Consider the following 23,601-nt stretch of genomic DNA (forward strand, 5'->3'; position numbering starts at 1 on the left):
GAAAATACTTTTTGGTGTGTTAGGAGTTCAAATCCAGTGTTTTTAGAAAATGTCCGTATGGATGCGTGTGTGTATGTATACCGTAATATTTCTGAAACTACTCCGTCCATATCAATAGAATTTGACATGCATATCTATTTTTAGATTCTGAATTTGGGAAAAATCAATTATTTTTTTATGGCCATTTTAAAATTTTTGAAAAACACTATTTTACGTTTTTTGCAATTACAAACAATTCAGCTAAATTACATTTGAAAGAGAATAAAATTATCTACTATTCCTATTGTTTGGTCCTAGGATCCACCGCTTTGTTCGGCAGATAAAATGAAAAATGTGACTTTTTTTAAATTCATATCTCTGAAACTAAACATCAGAACCTCACGAAAAAAATCATGTCGGTGAGTCATGTGTCAAACTATATTCCATTATAATTTCAAGTGATTTGACTTCTTATTTTTTCAATAATAAATAAACAACTAAAAAAATAAGTTTTTATTTGTGCCTCGATTACAGAGGTAAAAAGGCTTTATTGCATTTGTGATTTTGGAAAGAAGTAGGTATTTTATGTGTTTTGACTAATTGTAAGTTCATTGCGCAGCTTTCAAACCCCTATGGTTCTTAAGATATCAAGGTTTTGTATTTTTTTTTTAATTTTTTTATTTCTTATAACTCTAAAACAATGTAGTTAAACGCTTCAAAATTTTATTTGGCGATTTTCCATAAAAAAATCAAGTAAAGAGCTAAAATGTAAAAACCGATTTTTCTCAAAACTTTTGCTTCCTCTTATAGGGGTGTCGTTGCACGTCGTTAAAGTCCCTCCCTATGAATTCATGTCATACTGATATATTCTATGAAAAAAATTGACGGCAGCATTCGTATTCTATAATAAAAAATCAGAGCGGTCTGCAAACTCTTAGACAATGAACCATCCAAAACTTATATATTAAATTATGTATCAACTAGCGCGCCACACGCGGCCTTACGGCTTCGCGTTTTGCGTGTAAGGCACGACCGCTAACGCTCGCTTGATCCACCGCCGCTCGCGCCTCGCGCAAGCGTCAGGCAATCAATTAAAGCTTTTGGGCCAGATAGGGCGTGTCACACCAAAATTGTTATTCAATTATATGTACCAAAAATCGTTTCTAGGGTTGTTGTTTATGTATAAGCGTTTTGAAAAAATGTTTGTCACGGTAAAAAGTTGTGTTTTTAAAATATCTACAACTTTTATATTTAAGGTTTTTATGTATAATGTATAGCCTTAAAGTTGTATGATAAATACTGGTTTATTGCTATAAAAAAATCGATTTTGGCCTGTTAACTCGAATTAAAAGCATTTTCACGCTTAAGTATAAAAAGGAAAAGTTGTATTATTTCAAGATCTACAACTTTTATATATAACTTTTTTTTTGTAGAATGCATAGAATTCGAGTTAGAGTCAAAAAACCGTTTTTAGCGATTTTCGGATGTAACCGTATTCTGCGTATGCATGCAGGATCAAGTCCAAAATAAATTTGGCACCTGACTATTACGAGGGGAGTTCGAACACAAATTTTTAATCCGATTCATGAAAGTTTCTTAGAAATAATCGTGTAACACCAACATTTTTATTCAAAAAACACGCAAAAATTGAACAAATTGTGTCCGCATTTTAAAAAAACGCAGACGATCGGGATAAAAAAAATTAGTTTTTACGCATCTCACATATTTTTCGATGACAAAACTATAAGGCACTTCCGTGTCTCGGTCGTGCCTAAAAACCGCGTCATACATTAGCAGGCAGATTATACTGTACATTCGAACAATATTTTATTTATTAGACCTATAAATTTAGTTGAAGGAAGCTACGTGCCAATGAATTGGCAGCGGTTTTTTTATTGCAGTAATTTTTCGACTTCTAATAGAAAACAATATCTATCAAAAGACCTTTTTTTTATCGGAAAATTGTCAATTATGAGTTAATTACAGAATGATTACCGTTTGCGCACGTTTTGCAAGATAGAGCATGGTCGTCAAAATAAAGAACATGTTGCTTCCTCCTCGAGTAAGCTTTTCATTTATTTATTTAACCAGTAATATTACAGAGTATTAGTATACAACTGTAATAGTACAATTTTCAGTTTCGTTAAAACTTGATAGAAATGTATTTGGAGTTGCTTAGAGTTCGAAACATACGTTTTTAGAAAATATCCGTGCGGGTGGCTGTATGTGTGTGTGTGTGTGTGTACTGTCATAATTCTGAAAGTAAAATAAAATTTAACATGCATATATATTTTTTGATCCTGGATTTAGAAAATTCTTTTTTATGATTTCTACCATTTTATGTTTAATGTTATTAAATACCATGTAAAAGAGCATTAAATTGCCTAATTTTTCTCAAAAGATTTGTAAGATTGATCATTCTGTTCAATTGTTATGATAAAGGTGATTTAAAAAAAAAATTTATTATCTTTAAAACTAAATTCTCAAACTTTTTGAAAAAATTTAAAACGATAAAAAGCGATAATACTTATTTTCTGTGATAATTTTAAGTCACTTTGGCGACTAGTTTTGGAGTTAAAAATAAAAAACCATAAAGATGGATTTTCTATGTCGTAAGATTAAGGAAGTAAAACTCTAATTAAGCTAAAATTTTTAAAAAAGACAGATCATTTGCTTACCTTGGATAAGTTATTTTTTTCAGCTTATAAAACAGATTAGTTTAGAAGATATTAAGATTCAAATTCTTTGTTTCTCAACCTGTATACCCTGTACAACTAAAAATTACTATTTTTGTTTAACCTTTTAGCTCGCTAATTAAAATTTTAAATGTTTTAAGAAAATTCAGGGTTTATAAGGTTATGAGAACCCTATAGTATTTAAAATATTAAGGTTTAAATTTTTGTATAAAAATTATATGATTTGATATAATTTCAATTTCATCATTACGGTGCGATGGCGCCACCCGAAAGTAAGCCGCCTGACAAGGCTGATATAAATTTTTACAAGTGCCATAAAAATAAAAAAGTTTCAATTGTGATGTGTTTTATTTGTGGTGGTGTTTATGATAAGAGTTGTTTTGAAAGATTGAATAACACAAAATTCATTGGAGAAAATATGGTAATTTGCCCTGAACACAATGCCATAACCTCAAACTACGATGAGACAACACTAAATGAAGATACAAGAAAAGTAATTGCACAGTTAAGATTAAATATGATAAACGAAATAAGAGAAATGGTATTAAATGAATTAGAAGAAGATAATACCTCCAGTGCCAGTCAGCAGGATGAGGATGAAGCAAAAGATATACATACTCTAAAGAAAGAAAACAAGTTACCAAAATTATTAAACATTGAACTACAAGATAAAAACTCATTACTCAAAGAATATCTGAATCATGTTAAACAAGTTAAGAACAAGTCTTTTTCCCAAGTTCTTACTGATGAAATTCCTAAACAAAAACGAATTCCCAAAATCATTATAAAGAAGAAAAATAGAGATGATGGTAATGACCTGAAGAGAAATATCACTCATTATTTGAAGAAAGAAAAATCAATTCAAACAAAGAAAGTGATATTCAAGAATGATAGTGAATTTATTATTAGCTGCATGAATGAAGCAAGTGCTATTGATACCGAAAAATCGCTAACTAAGAAATTATCCAATACATGTACTATTGAAAAGGAAGAGGTTAAAAAACCCAGGCTAAAAGTAGTCGGATTTGATAACTATGAACAAATGGACATAAAAACTATAGAAGAGGATATAAATACTAGAAACTTTAAGAAATTTGAAAGTAAATGTACAGTTGTGCACACGTACGTAAATAAAAAAACAAAAGTGTCATTTTAGAAGTTACTGCTGTGAAATATACAAACACATTAGAGAAAGCAAAAACAGGATTTTTGTAGGATGCCAGAATTGCAGAGTTTATGATGACTTAAAACTACAACCTTGTTTCAATTGTGGTAGGTTTGGACATAATGGAAATAAATGCTTTAATGAAAAGGTGTGTTTGAAATGTGCTGGATCTCATAATAGTGTATACTGTAACAGGATAAATGAAATGTGCTGCGTAAATTGCCTAGACAGTAACAATACGTACAAAACACAGTACGATACTAAGCATGTTACAAACAATAGTCAACACTGCCAAGTTCTAATAAACAGAATTAATAAGTATATAGCAATTACTGACTATCCATTGACTCCAGTTATCCAGAGATACATCGGTAAGATAGATATCTACAAAAACACAAGTACTGAAATTATTGAAATAGGTAAACTTAAAATAATTAATTCAATCATTGAAACTGATAATGGCAATATAGAAATATCAGCACTATACAGATCACATGACATTCCAAAAATTGAATTTATTACCAATATAAAACAATTACTATATAACAAGAAATATGCTAATAATCACTTAATTATAGGTGATTTTAACATTGACCTACTAAATCTAGATAATATTAGTCAAGAATTTCTGAACAATTTTTCGGATAATGGTTATCTACCGGGATTTCAAGGTATTACTAGACCGTCCGATAGGAATAATAACACTGGAATATGCATTGATAATATATTTACTAAAGCTAAGACAATACACACTTTACATTTTAAATTATTAAGTACAGTAACAGATCATTACCCATTATTTACAGCATTAAGTAAATTTAATAAAAAAAAAATATAGAAGAATCAATAACCCAAATAAATTATGATAAATTAAGTAGCATAGCCAGTAGAGAAAAATGGAGTACAGTATTCTCAATGCATGATCCTAATGTAGCTGTGAATACATTGTTAGAAAAAATAAATAATTGTGTACAACGGGCTACTTTCATAAAGAAATTAAACAATAAACACAATAACAAAGTACCAAGAAGTAAATGGATCACTAAGGCAATACTAAATTCTTGCGAAAGAAAAGAAATACTATACAAATTATGGAAAACTGAACCAAATAATGTGAATCTAAAGATAGAATATCGGAATTATATTAAAATTTTAAATAGGGTAATTAAAGAAGCAAAAATAATATATGATAGAGATCAGGTTGTAAAAAATAGTGATAATCCCAGAAACCTGTGGAGAGTAATCAAACAAAAACTAGGTAAAAATACGAAAAAAGATAGAAATATAAACCAGATTTATGATGATAGGAAAAATTTAATAAATAATCATACAGATATTGCTAACCATTTCAACTCTTACTTTAGTGGCATCGGCAAAACATTGAGTGATCAAATAGTGCAACCAATGAATGTAAACGTCAAATTACCAAAGATAAATAATAATTCTATTTTTATTACGCCTACTAATTACTTTGAAATTACTGGCATAATTCAAAATATGAAATTAAAGAATGGAGGAGTAGACAACATAAACTCTAAATCACTAAAAACTGTAACACAGTACATAGTAGACCCACTGGTACATATTATAAATATATGCATAGAAAAATCTATATGGCCGACTGCGTTAAAAAATGCTGATATAATACCGATACATAAAACTGGAAACAAGAGGAATATAACTAATTATAGACCAATATCTTTAATATCCAATGTAGCAAAGATCTTCGAAAAAAATCATTTATAATAGAATATTGAGTTTTATTAGTACATTTAATATTTTATCCAGTAATCAATATGGTTTTGTTAATAGAGGTGCGAAAGATGCTCTGGCAGAAATAACCAAGATTATTTATGAGAAATTAAACAATAGTACCCCGATTGCAATCACTTTTCTCGATCTTGCGAAAGCTTTTGATACGGTAGATCATAAGATACTACTTGATAAACTTTACAATTATGGAATCAGAGGCACGGCACACAAACTTATAACAAGTTATCTGGTAGGTAGAAATCAAAGAGTAAAAATTAATGACTGTATAAGCGAATTCAAAACAATTACTACGGGTGTACCACAAGGTACGTACTATCTTAGGTCCACTGTTTTTTATTATATATGTTAATGATCTCTTGCAAAATATGCCTGCAAATTCATTAATATCATATGCGGATGATACAGCAATTATTTCGACGGATAGTTCTTGGACAGGAGTAGAGGAAAAAATGACTAACTACCTGTATAAAGTATCTAACTGGCTTGCACTAAATAATCTATTGGAACCATAAATTCAGTTGAAGGAAGCTACGTGCCAAAGAATTGGCAGCGGTTTTTTGTTAGGACTGATTGATAACTATTGTCTAAATACAGAATAACTATATTGTTACGTCCTGAACGTTAGTTGGACAACTAATATAAAAGGCGTAATGATATTGTCTAGTTGGTCGGTTCTGTTTGATTAAATCAGCGACTTAATAACTGAATAACGAGTAAAGTAATTTTACTTACCCTGTGTCGATCTTGAGCAGCGTTGAAAATATCTTCGTTTGAAAAAAAGGTTCTTAAAAATAAGGTTGCACACGCAAATGTATCTAAAATGTTCAATAATTGATTTATTTTCTTAAGTTTTACAAGAAAAATTACTTTATAATTTTTCAACTTATAGAAATTTAGCAAGATGTGATTCGGATATAATTGCAATGTTTCGCGCTAATTATCGAACAGCGACGAACGGAGCTCATGACTGACTACAAACTACTTGTTTAAGGTAGTTCACCAGAATATTTATTTTCTTAGGATATCGCTCAAACTTTGTTTACATGTTCAATTAAGTGTCCCCTACAACGTGGTATTTGTTTTTACCTCCCAAGCGATATCATTTTTAGAGATATTGAACCTCAAAATTCTGTATTTTAACATGGGAAGCCTGTATACCGAGTCCGAATTTTGGGGACGTTGAATTGCGAAGCGAGTTTTCTTAGGTTATTTTAAAAAAACTAGCTTATGGTGTAAAATAGCAACACAATCATGGAGAAAAAGTTGGATAGGGCAAACAAGGCGTTTTAAGATAGAACAATTCAAATTTTTCATCCTATGCTATCAGTATATCTATATAGGTGCGCAATGTTTCTCTCTCTTAGAAGTTTCGAGAGTATTTTTTCCTTGGAGAGCTTGAATTTCAACGTCTGTATTTTAACTTCTGTCATTTTTTCAGCTTTAAATAAATTCACGCAGTGCGACGTACGACGTAACAATAGATTGGCGCTCTTTTAATGGAATAGTAAACAGCTTTAGACTGAGAGCACAAACTCTTACTGAAAAAGTATGCAGAGATTTCTGCAGCGATATTTGTAAAAATCTGTACAGAAAATCTAGACTCTTTGCAGACATACATTAGCATCTGCAGGTGCCACAATCTACGCGAAGAGATAATTTTTTTGCAAAGATCTCTGTGGATTTCTTTGCGTATTCTTTTGCACAGCTCTGTGCAGGAATTGCTCTTGTATCAGAGTTTCTCTGGAAGGAAACTGTCGCCTAACCAAAAAATAACTGTCGATACTCTTATACGGTATAGAATCGTTTTAAAATATTTCTAATATGTGAAAAAGTGACTGTAAAGTATATAATTTTATTTATAACACGGCGTAGCCTAAATAGCCTTGTAACAACTGATGATGGTTAGTGATAAATAAATTAAAAACTTGATATAAGGTTGTATTTTAAATACTTTTTAAAGTATCCAAAGGTTTTTGAAACGTTTTAATAACTTTTTCAAACAATATTTGAAGCTTTTGACATCAGCTTTTAAAAACGTTTAAAAATTAATTTGTTCTATTAGGCTGAATAGAGATCTATGCGCATTATTTTCGTAAGGGTTTTATAATTATTTAAGTTTTAAATAAACGTTTTAAAAATCTTAAAGAAATATTTTTTGCCATCATAGAGGGAGATTTCTGCACAAACTTTGGACCGCCTCCTTTTAAGGGGGTGTTGTATCAAATTTGTGAACTTTTTTATTTCATTTGGATAGTAACACTAAAACTTTGGTTGTGAACTTCAAACTTTTATTTCTTTTAACAATTCAATTCAAACTAAATTGTTTTAAATCTTTAAAAATAAAAATGTCGGAGTTCACAACCAGAGTTTTAGTGTTATCATCCGAATAGTAACACTTGTGGATGCACTCATTATATTATTTTTTTGCTTTTAAGAATATTTCGAAAACGAATAGATCATAAATCCGACTACATCGGAGTCTGATAGCCGAGAGAGAGTATAGAGTATAGAACAGCATAGTTTCTGCTCGGAGAAGAAGAAAGAAGAGACAGTTATAGTTGACGCTTAGAGTATATACCGCAAGGCATGCGCGGTATGCTCGCGTTCATTTGATATCGTCTCGCTACACGAAATCACCATCAACCAGTAAATAATGTGACGAGTACTGTTTTGGTACAAAATCAAGATTATAATACTTACTGTATTACAACAGCTTGAAGTTGTGCCTGGGCTAGTTTCACAATCCTTCATTATAAATATATATTCATCAGAAATTTCCTGTACAATCACTGCTTTTACTTTAGCCTTCTTTTTCAAGAACTCGGCCTTAACCTTATTGTCCGCAGTTGCGACTGATGCTTCTTGTTCCATAATATCATTGCTTTTGCTAGTATAGTCATTAAATGAAAACGTCAGTTCTTGAAAATGTTTGTTCGAATTATCAGTACTACAACATGATTTATTCCCACCATTTTGTTTGCTCATACTCAAACACAACGCCTATTTTTTGTCCCATAATAACGATTGAGCAATTATTTGAGCACTGAGCCCATAACTCGTTATATATTGTCGAGTTTGAGGATCGAAATAAATATACCAGGTTACAAATTTAGCTCAGATTCAATGAAATGGTCGAACACACAGGCAAGCAAACAGTCTAGAAGTTTCTCTAATAGCACACAATATTGACCCCGAACAAATTGCATACATTAATGCTCTACACAAACGTATTTTCCTACACGAAGAAATTCTACACTGATGTTTTTTACACGGATATTCTCTACACCTATTTATTATTATTTAACCTATACAACAATAGATTATACGCTTGTGTAGTGTCGCAGGGTTGTCCCAGGCGCAAAAAATCACTCGATTTATCACGTGATTTATTAAGTGATTTTTCAAGTGATTCATCCAGTCATTTATCACGTGACGTTTTGGCACTATTATCACTTGATAAATAACTTAATAAATTACTCACGAATTTCTGTATTTAACGTGATTTATAAAAATTAATGTTATCATATGACTAAAAGTATTACAGAAACGTTTATTTCTTTATTTCTTTCAAACGTTTATTAAACAAAAAAATATATACAAAATTTTGTCTAACCGAGACTTGGAATCTGGATTCTCGGCGTAATAGTCTACCACCCTACTACCTGAGCTAAGGGAAAAACTGGCATGCACGTAAAAGATAAAATAGTACTGGAACTAAGAACATACATTTGTGCTAATGTCAAATGTAAATATCACAATAATCGAAATCATCGCCGTATATCTAATTATCATTACATTAAAATGATCACTAAGTGCATAAAAATAAATGTTAAGATAGATAATGTAACCAATGAAATAATCTACATATGGATGAGAAAAGCTGCAATAAATAAGACAAGTATATAAATTACAATATTCGTAAAAGAAACTGAAAAACATAAAATAGATCAAAATGCAGAATTAAAATGGTCTTTAATAAAATTGATAAATTGGCAGAACAAAATAACATTAAAACTAGAGAGAAGGAAGCAACTGTTGCTCCCCTCTGGTGAAAATCATTATATGCTTAGACACATGATATTCATTACGATGAAATACATGCTTCAATGCATACAAAATTAAGTGCTAAATTATGCGATGAAGCACATGCTTGAATATATGACATAATATATACTGTAATGCATGATAAAATGTATGCTTTAGTTTGTGATTTTTACAAACAACTTAAGGGGTCAAGCCTGGGTTAAATCCTGCAAAAAAACTGATTTGATATTGATTTCAAATCAGCATTATTTCAACGTTGATTTCAGTCTGAAATCAACGCTGAATCCGCGTTTCGTTTTCGGACAAATTCAATGTTGATTTAATGTTGATTCAACGTGAATTCAGTATTGAATCAATGCTAATTTCAGACTGAAATCAATATTGAAATCAGCATTGAATCAACGTTGATCGTTTTGACGGGGTTGTCTCTTTCGTGAAGTTGCTGATTTAAGAGATCTTTATCACATTTTAACTTTTTCACAATATCTTGAGTATCATCACTCAAAAAATCAGATTCTTCTTCTTCGGAATCATCTTTCAATAGTCTTTTATTGTTTTTTGTTTGACTTAGTATTTCCATACTTCTTTTTGAGACCATTCGACTTGTGAGAAATTGTTTGTTTTGTCTTTTCTCTTGAAAAATTTATTTGAATATATGAGAATTTAGATGAATACATAGATCTCTAGTGAAATTTAGTTACAAACATGCTTATTATTAAATTTCTTCATACTATCTTTGGCCTCACTCTCCGACCACTCGTTGTAATTTTTGTTTCAATATCTTCTTGTGACTCTATGAAGCATAAAGTATTTATAATAATTATAATATTTTTGTCAACATTTATACGAAATAATAAACAGAAACATAATAAAATAAATGATCATATCACTAATTTGAGATAAAATTTTGTACTCACTTCCTAAAAAAATAATCACAACTTTGCAGGAGTCATCTGTCATCACAATTTTTTTCTTTTATGTAATAAAACTTCTTTGCTTTGAAATCATTTTCGCCTTTTGGTAGAAAAGGTTCGTCGCATTCTTTAGAAATAATGATCTCCGTAATTGGCACAGTAAAAAATTGGTTAGGTTTTGTCTTATACGCAATATGCGCATATACTATCGACATTTTCGGACAATTTCGGTATGTCTAAAAAGTGTAGATATACTGATTACTCAAAAAACGTATATAAAATATACATGAGCTCTAAACGGCACGAGATAACTTTATGCGCACAAAAATACTAAAAAGAAAAACACGCTTTCTGTCGATATTATCACATGGTGTCGAAACAAAAGTTTCGAAACTTCTGGAGGCACAATACTCTGTGCTCTGTGCTTCACGAAAGCGTGGTCAGCTGTGTGAGAGACAGCACTATATCGCGAACATCTCTCTCGCTCTGCACGGTAATTGACTGGTTACTGGGCGCCCCCCAGTACCCATACTGTTCGATATAATGCTGCTTTTAGCGGTATATGCTCTATGCTGTAAGAATACAATCGCACGGAATAGGGAATTTGCTTTCTACTTTTTTCTCGAAGATACCGATCTGATTTCTTCGTGCGGAAAATATAGTCAAAGTGGAAACAATTTATAAAATATATGTATAAGCTAAGAATAAGTGTTTCAATTAATTATATGTCAGTAGTTGCTCTAGTACCTGCATAAGAAATTATGCGTAGACAAAAAATCTTTTATCTACGTTCTATTTATAAAAACGGTTAAATTTAGGTTATGCCGGTTAGGACTGTTTATACTTTATTGTGATGAGCTTTTTATTGACAGAAGATCTGATGATGGATGATAAAAGTAAAAAAAGGTGTGCATATTTGTTCGATGCAAATGCTACATTGACAAAATATGGAAAAAAAAAGATTTAAATCATTGTCTGAAAAGGTAACTAAAAACTAACAAATTAATTTTTATAATGTTAAGTAGACTTTAATAAACAATAATATATGGTTTTAAAAAATGTATTATTTGTGGTCATTAAAATACTTTTATTTTCGATTACGTGATCAGTTATTTTTAATGTTTGTAATGATTGTTTAAATTTTTAATGAATTCTGTGCTTGTAATTGTTAGAGTTTGTAAAGTATTATACTACTTTAATATACATTTTATTTCAGCCAAAACAAGATTCTCCTGAACAACCTAATAATTCAGTAAATTTATTGAACAACCATATTTTTGATCGTGGACCAAAAGTAAACAATGAAGTAGAATCTTTTTTCGATAACCTGCACGAGGAACGTGACAGTAGAGACGTGCAATTTTCTCTTGATAACAATTATGAACTTGTGGATGAAGAATTTTCTTTAACTCAGTCTGAACTTGATGATAAAGTAGCATCAGTTTCTTCGACTAATATGGATACACACGTAAGTAATTACAAAAGTTTTGCATAATATTAGTTTCTATTTATTTAGAAATAAATATTATGAAAAAATACTCATTATTATTAAATTCTTTTTGTTCGTTATTATAATTGGTATTGCATATATATTAAATTATAATTGTTCTAAACAGTCAATAGATCAATTTTCTCTGAACGTGCTTTAAATCAATCTCTATATAATATAATTTTATTTTATTAATAGTGCATAATAATGTGAAATTATGTATATATTTTTATATTTAACATTGTTTCAGTATTCAAAATATCCATTGCGATCAAAAACTGTCAACATTTTTTCTGATACTGATTGTATTGAGCAACCGATGCCAGATGCTTATATTTCCGTTGAAGAAATTCAGTCAGTCCTAACAAGTTCACGGTCACCTTCTTGCCAAGAAGCTAATGTATCTTTTCTCGAAGAAACCACATCAGACTATAAAAATGTAAGTAAATATTATTACTTTAAATATCTTGGGCAATATATCCCTGGTAGAAACATTGAGGAATTGTTGGAGATTAATATCTCTTCTTACAAAATTACGCCAATTTAAGTAAGACGTATTATTTTTGTTGCAGATACTTGTTTAATTATTGTTTCAAGATCCTGAAACAAATCACTATGCAAAATGTCAACCCACTATGTATGATACTTTTTAATTGAGAGCGAAAATTGGAAAACACGTAATCGTATAATTACTGAGAATTTGGTTTTCGCTCTCAATTAAAAACGATCATACATAGTGGGTTGAAATTTTTCATTGTGATTTGTTTCAAGATGTTAAAACAATATAAAGTTGACTTTATTTCAAGTGTCGTAGTTTACATTCTCATACAAACACCTATCTGTAAATTTTGACCACACGTAGCCATAGGGTTCCGTGTGGAACAGCTAGCAAAAACAGTCGAGTGAAAATTGTTACGTTAGCCTGTTTTTGCATAGTTAAACAAGTATCTCCACTAAAAATTATACATCTTATATTAATATACTTCATATACCAACAGGGATATATATATATATATATATATATATATATATATATACATATATACATATATATTGTTGTAATATATTATATAACTTTGTACAACCATTATTTTTAGATGCATTATATTGAGTCCTTGGACAATACGATTCCAAATGATCTGGCTGATAAAGACGTTCTTGAAATCATACCTACAGATAAAATTCATAATTTCCATGATTTAACGAATATAGAAAGATTTTTAGAGTCGATTGATGCTCACATTTCTAAAAATAAAGGTGAATTGTTATTAATGGTACTTAAGTTTGTATTGGCTAATAAATTACCATTCATAGCCATATCAAATTTATTTAAATTTATTAATTGTTTATGTGAAGAAGAGGTTGTACCAGAATCGCGATATAAAATAGATAGGTTATGTAATTCTGATCTAACTATAAAATTCCACGCCGTATGTCCAACTTGCTCTAATTATTTAGGTTCATACGACAATAAGCCAAAGACTGTTCAGTGTAGTAATTGTCATAACGAAGTGATCGTGTCCAATCCGTCAGATCCTTGTTTTTTTGCATTACTAGATCCATCAGATTCAGTTAGAGATTATTTACAACAGCACGAAGACTATTATAATTATGTTATAAACAATAGATACCATGAAAAAAATCATATTAGAGATATGTATGATGAAAAATGTTATCGGAGATTGTTAAAATGTTACCAAATCATATTCGACATTCATATGTAACAACGACAATTAATACTGATGGTGCACCAGTATTTAAAAGTTCTAATTTCTCTATTTGGCCTATATACATGATGATTAATGAAATCCCTCCACAAGAAAGATTCAGTAGTTTAATAGTAATTGGTATGTGGTTTGGCAAAAGCAAACCAGAAATGAGTGTAATTTTAGAATAATTTGTCAAATATATGAATACATTTTCTAAAGTGGGTATTACGATTAAAATAAAAGAAACAGATTATCGAGTAAACTTGTTTGTATCAGTTGCAGTTGTTGATAGTATCGCCCGTACGCCAATCAATGGAACGCTTCAATTCAATGCTAATTATGGCTGTGACTGGTGCGAACAATCTGGATAATTTTATGAAGGCAGTATGCGATATCTATTTAATCCTTCTGCACCAGAAAGAACGAAAACCAATACTATAAAATATGTACGAGAATCTGTTGTAACTTCAATGCCTGTTAAAGGAGTAAAAAGTGCCTCACCGCTATTAAATTTAGAAGGGTTTGATATCATTAAAAGTTTCACTCCCGATTACATGCATTGTGTATTAGCTGGTGTAACTAAGCAGTTTACTAACTATTTTTTGGATATGTTATCGCGTGATGAAATTATTAAACGAGATGATTTACTTCTAAATATAAAAGTTCCTAATCAGCTGAGTCGCTTGACAAGAAAAATAACAGAAAGAAAATATTGGAAATCTAGGGAATTTGAAAATTGGTTATTATATTATAGTTTGCCTTTATTAGATACCGTTACAAAAGATAAAAGATTATTAAAACATTGGTCATTATTAGTCGAAGCTACGCATATTTGTTTACAAACAGATATAACATATTAAGAACATAATAAAAAATTATTATACGTTAAAAGCAATGACCTACAACGTCCACCAGCTCCTACATATTGTTAAAAGTATTGAAGACTGGAGTCCGCTGTGGGCACACTCAGCCTTTGCATTTGAATCTGCAAACCATAAACTTTTATGCGCAATTCATTGTGCAAAAGGCGGTGTTCTGCAGATTATTCGGTATATTAATTTGCAACGAATGGTCCAACAGTTAGAGCAAGTTGTATATCCAGATTGTTGTTATACCGTATGTGAATATTGTGAAAATTTGGTTTCTGCGAGACATACAAAAATTTTAAAGATTTCTAATATTACATATTTAGGCAAAGAATCCCCCATTGATCCATCCTACATACAAAAGTTTGACGTATCCGACAAAACAAAAGTATTTTCAAAAATTGTACTGAATGCGTGTTTATATACATCCTGCGAAAAAGTTAATAAGCGTTCTAGCAATTGCTTTGCCCAATTGATCAATGAAAAATTTGTAAAAATTATTCATTTTCTTGTTGACACGCATAATAAACTTGAATTGATTACTTGCCAACTTATAAACACTAGAGTAAATAAATATACTGTTGTGATAAAAGAAGTGATAAACATATCTGAAGATGTAATTTCTGTACCAACAAGCGATATTCACAGAATTTGTGTTTTTATCGAAAATCAATATTGTAAATATATTATACCAGTACCTAATCTACTCCATTATTAAAAAAAAATTTATTTTTGTATTTACAAATAATAATAAAATTAATAAAAGTTGAATTTTAGTAACATGTATATGTAGTTATTTATATCCTTTTTAAAAAAAATATATTTTTACTATAGGTTCCCTGTCTGATTAATTCGTATACTTTTATAAACAAATTTATTTTCACTAGAATAATTTAATTACGTGTTTTATTGCATACTTATATTGAGACGGCAGGCCCAGCCCGGGGGATAAGAGAACAGCAATAGATAACTTGCCTGGCGTAGGCAAGTTACCGACCGAGTGGCGCTAGTAGCCACATGTAAATAGTCTACCTAAGCGCTGGTAGAGGACGTGCGCGCAGATAACACAGGAGATAGGGAGCATCCCGGGTATATAAGGAGCCCTGGAGCCAGCAGCGAGCATTCATGATCTGGCTCTCAACTGAGCAACGTGCGAATGGTAGTACTCGCTGCTTGCTCCGGTCTCCACCATACCCAGTAGTCCATGAGCCCCAGGTTCTCGAAGAGTATGTGTGCAGTCCACTCCCTCTCCTTGTAGACTGAGATCCAGCATCGCTTATCATAGAATATTGAATGATTAAATAAATAAATGAAAGACATTTAAAACATATAAACTATGTTAATCCTTGTTTAGCATTACCCACTCCCATCCCCCCATCAGTTGTGTCACCGGTGTAGGATGGTAGTAGCCTGCATTTAGGTGGCGCATCTGGTTCTACACTCATGGTGAGATGGTAGTACCTCACACATCAGTCTAATAGCTGTGTGGTTTACCTAAGTGTGCGGGATATGCGTAGTGGGAATACCCTACTCATCTCCCTCTACACACGAGCAGCTCTCCTCTGGTGGCTCGGCCATTACAGAGGAAGGGAGGTCTTTTGTCCACTCAATAGATGTTACCGGGTGGATCAAAGACTGTTATCACTCTTCGAATGTGCTTCTCTCCCGCTTTACTAACCTCGGGTCTCGAATCCTTCGCGTTCGCGCATTAACCCTTCGCGGACCGTTTCAATATATATATAATAAAATGTACATTAGATATGCAACTGAACTATATGATTGGGCAAAAGTTTAAGCATATGCTTAAGTGGTTCGTAAAAATCACAAACTAAAGCATATATTTTATCATGCATTACAGTATATATTATGTCATATATTCAAGCATGTGCTTCATCACATAATTTAGCACTTAATTTTGTATGCATTGAAGCATGTACTTCATCGTAATGAATATCATGTGTCTAAGCATATAATGATTTTCACCAGGGCCAGGGCTGAAGATACTACAAGTGAAAAAACGCTGCCAATTCATTGGCACGTAGCTTCCTTCAACTAAATTTGTAGGTCTAATGAATAAGATATTGTTGTAATATACAGTATAATCTGCATGCTAATGTATGAGGCGGTTTTTGATACACAATTTAATATATAAGTTTTGGATGGTTCATTGTCTAAAAGTTTGCAGACCCCTCTGTTTTTTTATTTTAGAATACGAACACTGCCATCAATTTTTTTCACAGAATATATCAGTATGACATGAATTTATAGGGAGGGACTGTAACGACGTGCAACGACACCCCTATAAGAGGAAGCAAAAGTTTTGAGAAAAATCGGTTTTTACATTTTAGCTCTTTACTCAAGAACCAATTGACGAAATCATTAAAAATTTCCGCAGCAGATAGATTTTTTTATAAAAAATCACCAAATAAAATTTTGAAGCGTTTTACTACATTGTTTTAGAGATATAAGAAATAAAAAAATTTTCAAAAAAAATTGAAACCGTAATAACTTAAGAACCATAAGGGTTTGAAAGCTGCGCAATGAACTTAGCCAAAACACATAAAATGCCTACTTCTTCCCAAAATCTCAAGTTCAATAAAGCCTTATTACATCCGTAATCAAGGCACAAAAGAAACCTTTTTTTCAGTTTTCGATTTATTATTAAAAAAATGTGGTCTAATCGCTTGAATTTTTAATGGGATATAGTTTGACACATGTGTCAAACTATATCCCATGATATAGTTTGACCCACCAACATGATTTCTTTCGTAGGTTACGATGTTTAGTTTCAGAAATATGAATTTTTAAAGAAAAATGCATTTCAGCTGAATTGTTTGTAACAATAGGATGATTGAAAAAAACACAAAATAGTGTTTTTCAAACATAAAAAAATGGCCATAAAAAAAACTAATTGAGAAAGTAAAAAATAACTGTTTTCCCGAATTTAGAATCTAAAAATAGATATGCATGTCAAATTTTATTGATATTGACGGAGTTGTTCCAGAAGTATTACGGTATACATACACACACACGCACACACACATCCATACGGACATTTTCTAAAAACACTTGATTTGAACTTCTAACACACCAGAAAGTATTTTCTAGAAGTTTTGACGAAACTCAGAATTTTACTATTACAAAGCTTCCTCTAGGAGAAAGCAAAAATCACAGGATGACCTATGGGGATATCAATTATCTAGGTATAAACAAAGCAATTTTCTATTTTAATAGAGGTATCAGAGAAACTCAAATGACTAACTCTATGTATTTCCGTAACATGCACTTGACAAACTGTCGCAGAATGTCGCCGGTTCAAATCCACGTCACATCAAGGTTTTTAATTCTTAAATCCGTTCAGATATATTTATAAAATGTTTCAAAATATAGTAATCGTACATAATTAAAATTTTTATGAAACCTTGCGAAAATAAAAATTTGCATGTATTTTTTAAATCATTTCTGTACATATTTTTAAAATATTTTATATTAATATTTCCAAAAGATGTTAAAAATATTTCTTCGTTGCTCAATGCACTAAAAAATAATTTTATGATATTTTAGAAATATTTCAATACATTTTAATAGATTTTAAAAATATTTACAAGTGTTTGTTTAAGGCTTGACAGCAATTTGTCAACGAAATATTTTTGTAATCTATTGATAATATTACAGAATATTTTAAAATATGTTTAAAATATTTTGCAAATGTTTCAAAATGATTTTAAATACGTTTTTGTTACGATTCGAACATTTTGTACAGCATTATATAAAATGTACGCAGACATACGTGAACGTACACATGCACGTTAGCTTATAGAAAAGTATGCCACCTTTACAAAAATAATGTTCAGAGATCAGTGCCAAGATCTCTGCAGAGTTTTTTTTTGCAGATCTCAGCACAAAATTTGGACCCTCTTCCGTTAATTTCCGAAAAATTCTCAAAAACCAAAAATTAAATAATAAATGTTTAAATAGGTGTTATCATTTGGATGATGTCACTTAAATTCTGGTTGTAAACTCCAAAATTTGCATTCTTTATGATGAAAACAATTTTTGGTTTAGAACAATTATTTAATAAATAAAAAATTCAGAGTTTGAAATCAGAGTTTGAGTTTATCATCCAAATAATAACACCAAACAAGGCACTTCTTATTTGATTTTTCGTTCTGAAGAATTTTCTGGAAATTAACGGGAGACGGTCTAAAGTTTGTGCAGAGATCTGCATAAAAAACTCTGCACAGATATTTGCACCAAATTTGGACCATCTCTTTTTAATTTACCAAAAATTCTCAAAGGCAGAAAAATATTATAATAAGGGGCTGTGGTAACGAGCGGCGAGATGTTCGTACACCCGCGCGCTTGTATTTCGGAAAGTTAGGTTAGGACAGCAGACGGCGCCGTCGGACTGTTGGGCTAAAGGTAGATCACGCAAAGGAAGGTCGAGAGGATACTTGGGAACGAAGCTCGAGAGAATCGGCAGACTTTCGCTACTAGCGCGCGAGAAAGAAGGTCGTCTCCATATTCGCAAGGATCCCGCTATTGGGACTGACCCGACCCGTGTCCGTGAGGGATCTGCTACAGGAGCGCCGACGAGGACCTCAAGGGACGACTTCATCGTTCGTGAATACACGTTTCCTGATACCTGGGATCGGATCGCGTGAATCATGAAAGTGAGATGTGCGAGTCGAGGCTGACTCCTCACACCAGCGTAAGTCTCGCGTGTTGTTTCCATGGAAAAGCCTGCGCGAATCGTCGCTGGCCGACGCTCGTCACCACTGAGCTTTAGTCCGGCTCGCACCAGTTGTTGCGTCTCTTTCGCAGTCGTATTGTTAATTGTACACCGACGCATTTAGCGACAAGCCTTAAATTTATATTTCTTGTTATAATTATACGCTTCACAATACATTTATCTTTTGTTATTTACATTCCCGTATTTGCATTTACCCTGACTACAACTACTCAGTTCGAGGCTCACGGAAAAACCTCTAGCCGGTGCACCTCTGCAAAATAAGTCCGAACGTGAAGAAAGCAAGGTGAGCTTAATTCACCTCGCGTTTTTCAACGGGATTTTCTGATAATATTAAAACTCGTAAACTCCAACATTCTGCAAAATCAATGCTTTTATTAAAACCGATTGTATAAAAGTTAAAAGAGCGAAACTAATTAAACCATTTACAGATCATTACCATTTATTTATTTCAATAAGCAAACTTAATAATACTAAAAGTAAAGAAACCGGATTCATATATAATCCAATTACATATATAATCAACTACCAAAAATTATATAAGGTTGCAAGATACGACCATTGCAACTCTGTGGAATCAATGTGTGACCCCTACGAAACAACAAATACACATATTAATAAAATTCAAAATAGCATAAAAGTATCTAGAGAGCGTTGAAAAGGAAAGTAACGATACTCGTAAATTATGAAAGTTTATTATTAACAAGATTGGAAAAAATAAAAAAAAAATGATATCAAATAAATCTACGATAAAGATATGAACAAAATTACAAATCCTACAGAAATTTCAAATACCATGAACCCATATTTTCGTAAAATTGGTAAGAATCTTCGCGACAGAATTTTACAACCTCATAACATTAATATCATTATGCCAAAGATGGATGCAAGATCTATTTCCCTTGCTCCGACATCTTAATCTTCTATCTACACTATATTAGAATTTTATATTCGGTCGATTTTGTAAAAACCCTCCAAAATCCATAAAAATGAAAAAATTAAATCTATTTTTCGGTAAGAATGTTCTAGGAACTTAAATCGTTCAGGTCACCAAAAAAAATTTCAATTTTATCAAATTTTAATTAGTTTTTAACAATAAAAGCGCTTTAAACGTGTCTGTCCGCCATTTTTTTTTTTATTTCCCAAAACATGATGTATTGTATTTAAAAAAACTATTGAATTGTATAAACAGGTACATATAATAAAAATATACATTCCTACTATAAATCATTTTCAAGATTTGGTCCAGATGCATTGGAAGCTGTGAGAACAATTGAAAAAATAAAGGAATCAACGTATTGTTATTTACGTGTTCGAAATATATTATGACTTATATACATATGTATACACATCATATGTACACACATGGATTAATGAAGATTACTTAAAGATTGCTTCGCAAAAAAGCATTGCATTTTGCGTGCCTTGCATCGCGAAGCGATGCAAGGCGGCAAGCCACCGCTTGGCGCGCTTGTTATCTTGACCAAAACTGCAGATTACTTCTTATGATATGCATAAATACATACAGCATTCGTCATTTCATATTCACAAACACATAGCTTTAAAAAAGGCGTAGCTGCACAAAGTACTATTTGCAGCATCCCTTTCATCTGGACCAAATCTGCAGATAATATCTTGTGATATGCGTGAATACATACAGCATTCATTATTTTATATTCACAAACACATAGCTTTAAAAAAATACATACCTGCACAAATAGTTCTTTGCAGCATTCTTTTTATCTCGACCAAAACTGCAGATTACATCTTTTGATATGTTTTTTGTAAATGTTTTATAATAGGAATGTATATTTTTATCATCTATATCTGCACAAATAGTTATACGCAGCATCCCTTCGTCTGGACCAAATCCGCAGATTACATCTTGTGATATGCATGAATGCATACAGCATTCGTCATTTTATATTTACAAATAAATTACTTGAAGACGGATACACCTTAAATTGTCACAAAATGAAAAATCCAATATTTTTCCTAAATTGTTTAAAAAATGAACTAAATTATTAAATATATTCAGGTATAATGTTTTAAGGATTAAACAATGTTTATATGTGCCATATGATCAGGTATTTCATTTCAGCTTCGAAGGCAAAAATTCAGAATTTCCATTTTTCAGCTGCCGAAGACTTACTTAAGATTTGGGCTTCAAAGGGCACTTTTATATTGATAAATATTAATCAAACACATATAGTTTCCAGATAAATGTAGGGTTTTGCGAAAAAATATTAATTAAAAAAGTTGTCTAAAAATAATCAACAAAAATTGTTTAAATACTTTAAAAAGTAACAAATTTTATGTTAATATACATGGTTAATATACACAAAATATATGGTCTATGGTAAGTCTAACATTATCAACAAGTCGCTCTGCCTGTTTAACATCTTTTTAATGTGTTTTCTCACTCGATTGAGTGATTTTTCGCAGCGAGAAGGATCCTCTAACCGGCTCGCACGCTAGCGCTAAAAAAAACCGCGGCTTTTCGTGTATTTTACGAGCCTGGAGGATTTTTTTTCGCAAACTGGTGATAACATAACCTCATCTCAACCACTGAACGACTGCTGACGGCGAAGATACTCATGGCTGTTCCATCAGGAGGACATAACATCAGTGTTCAACATCGCTAAAATGGAAAAAAAGGAAAATCACGTTTCTGTGATCATCAGCTCCAAATTCCACCGAACCGAGGTCTTCTTCAGAAATGTTTTGAGGTTAGAAACATATAGCTCTATCTTTCTCTAAAGAGCGCGAGATCAGTTGTCACCGTCGCTGCGCGTCTAGTATCAATTTTCGCCACCAGAGTGCAACACCATCGACTCTGGAAAAACGTTGGCACCTATGACTGATCGGCCATGGTAATTTTGGCGCGTGTCTCAAGAATCTGCTAGAGCAGGAGTTTTGAAAATTTAAATAGGAAGGAAGGTTTCTTTCTTTTCTCTCGAAAATTTTGATAAGCATTACAAGCTGAAAAAACACATACGTCCTCGCATGCCAAAATGGCGCCGGGCCGAAACAAGCCTCCTGACAAGTGTCGCAGTAATTTTGCATGTTGCAAACAAAAACCTGCAACAACAGCAGTGTGCGTGATCTGTGATGAGGCATATCACCTTAGCTGCCTTAAGAACAAGAATGAAAACTGTTCGAAAATTTAAACTGTGCTAGTCTTCGTACGGAGCGACGATAACATATTTACCAGTTTATCAAAAGCTGTTTGTTGTTCTTTTTTCCAAATTATCTTTTTGTAATAATATTGTTAATGGCTTTGTAATATTGGCAAGATTTTTCACAAATCTTCTATAGTTGTTAGAAAATCCTTAAAATTGTCTCACTTCCTTTACATTTTTAGGTATAGTAAACTTTTTGACAGCTCCTATTTTCTTTCCGTCAGCCTTATCCCAGTTTCACTAATTATAATTATTTGCCCTAAGAAACAAACTTCTGTTTTACCCAATTCACATTTTTCTAGTTCTAATTTTAATCTTGCTGCTAATAATGCTTCTGCTACTAGATTAAATTTTTCATCCAATTTCTTCATTGAATCTTTAAAAATAATAATGTCGTCAATATAATTATAGCATATTTTATTAATGTATTCGGCCAGAAATATATTTATCACTCGCTGAAATGTCCTAGCAGTTCTTGAGACCGAACGGTAAAACAAGAAATTTAAATCTTTCCAATGGCTGTACACTGAACTCAGTTTTATCTATATCCGAAGGTCTCATTTTTACTTTATGAAACCCTGATTTTAAGTCTCAAACATCAAAATATTTTTTGTTTCTAATGAGATCTAAAATTTCTTTAATATTTGGCAGTAAATAGGGGTCCGATACAGTGACCTCATTAAGTGCTCTGTAGTCAATCACTAACCTGTATCTCTTTTCTCCTCTTACAAGTTCCTTCTTTGGCCTGACTAATGCCGGTCCATTGAATGGGCTTTTTGCATTTCGAATTGCTTTATTCATGACTAGTTTCTTTGTTTCACTTATGGCAATCCCTTCCTTTTTGTGTTCTAATGAAAACTGCTCTACGTAAATAGGTTTATATGTCGTTAAATTTATTTCATGTTGTTCCACGATATACGTTCCTAATTCATTTTCTTTGATCCAGAACACATCTGGTTATCTATTTGTGATTCGTTCGATTCTTTCTTTATTCTTGTTAATACCATTTTTCATCTGTAATTTCTTTCGTAATA

The 23,601-nt window shown here is 31.7% G+C and overlaps 1 protein-coding gene across 3 annotated transcripts in view; it reads left to right on the forward strand.

The window, feature by feature from the left end:
- The window catches only part of LOC100119218 (disks large 1 tumor suppressor protein), a 1,703,670-nt gene that overhangs the window by 947 nt on the left and 1,679,122 nt on the right, over positions 1-23,601 (forward strand). The window lies entirely within an intron of this gene.

The sequence above is a fragment of the Nasonia vitripennis genome (genome assembly GCF_009193385.2).
Source record: "Nasonia vitripennis strain AsymCx chromosome 4 unlocalized genomic scaffold, Nvit_psr_1.1 chr4_random0003, whole genome shotgun sequence".
Taxonomy (NCBI): Eukaryota; Metazoa; Arthropoda; class Insecta; order Hymenoptera; family Pteromalidae; genus Nasonia; species Nasonia vitripennis.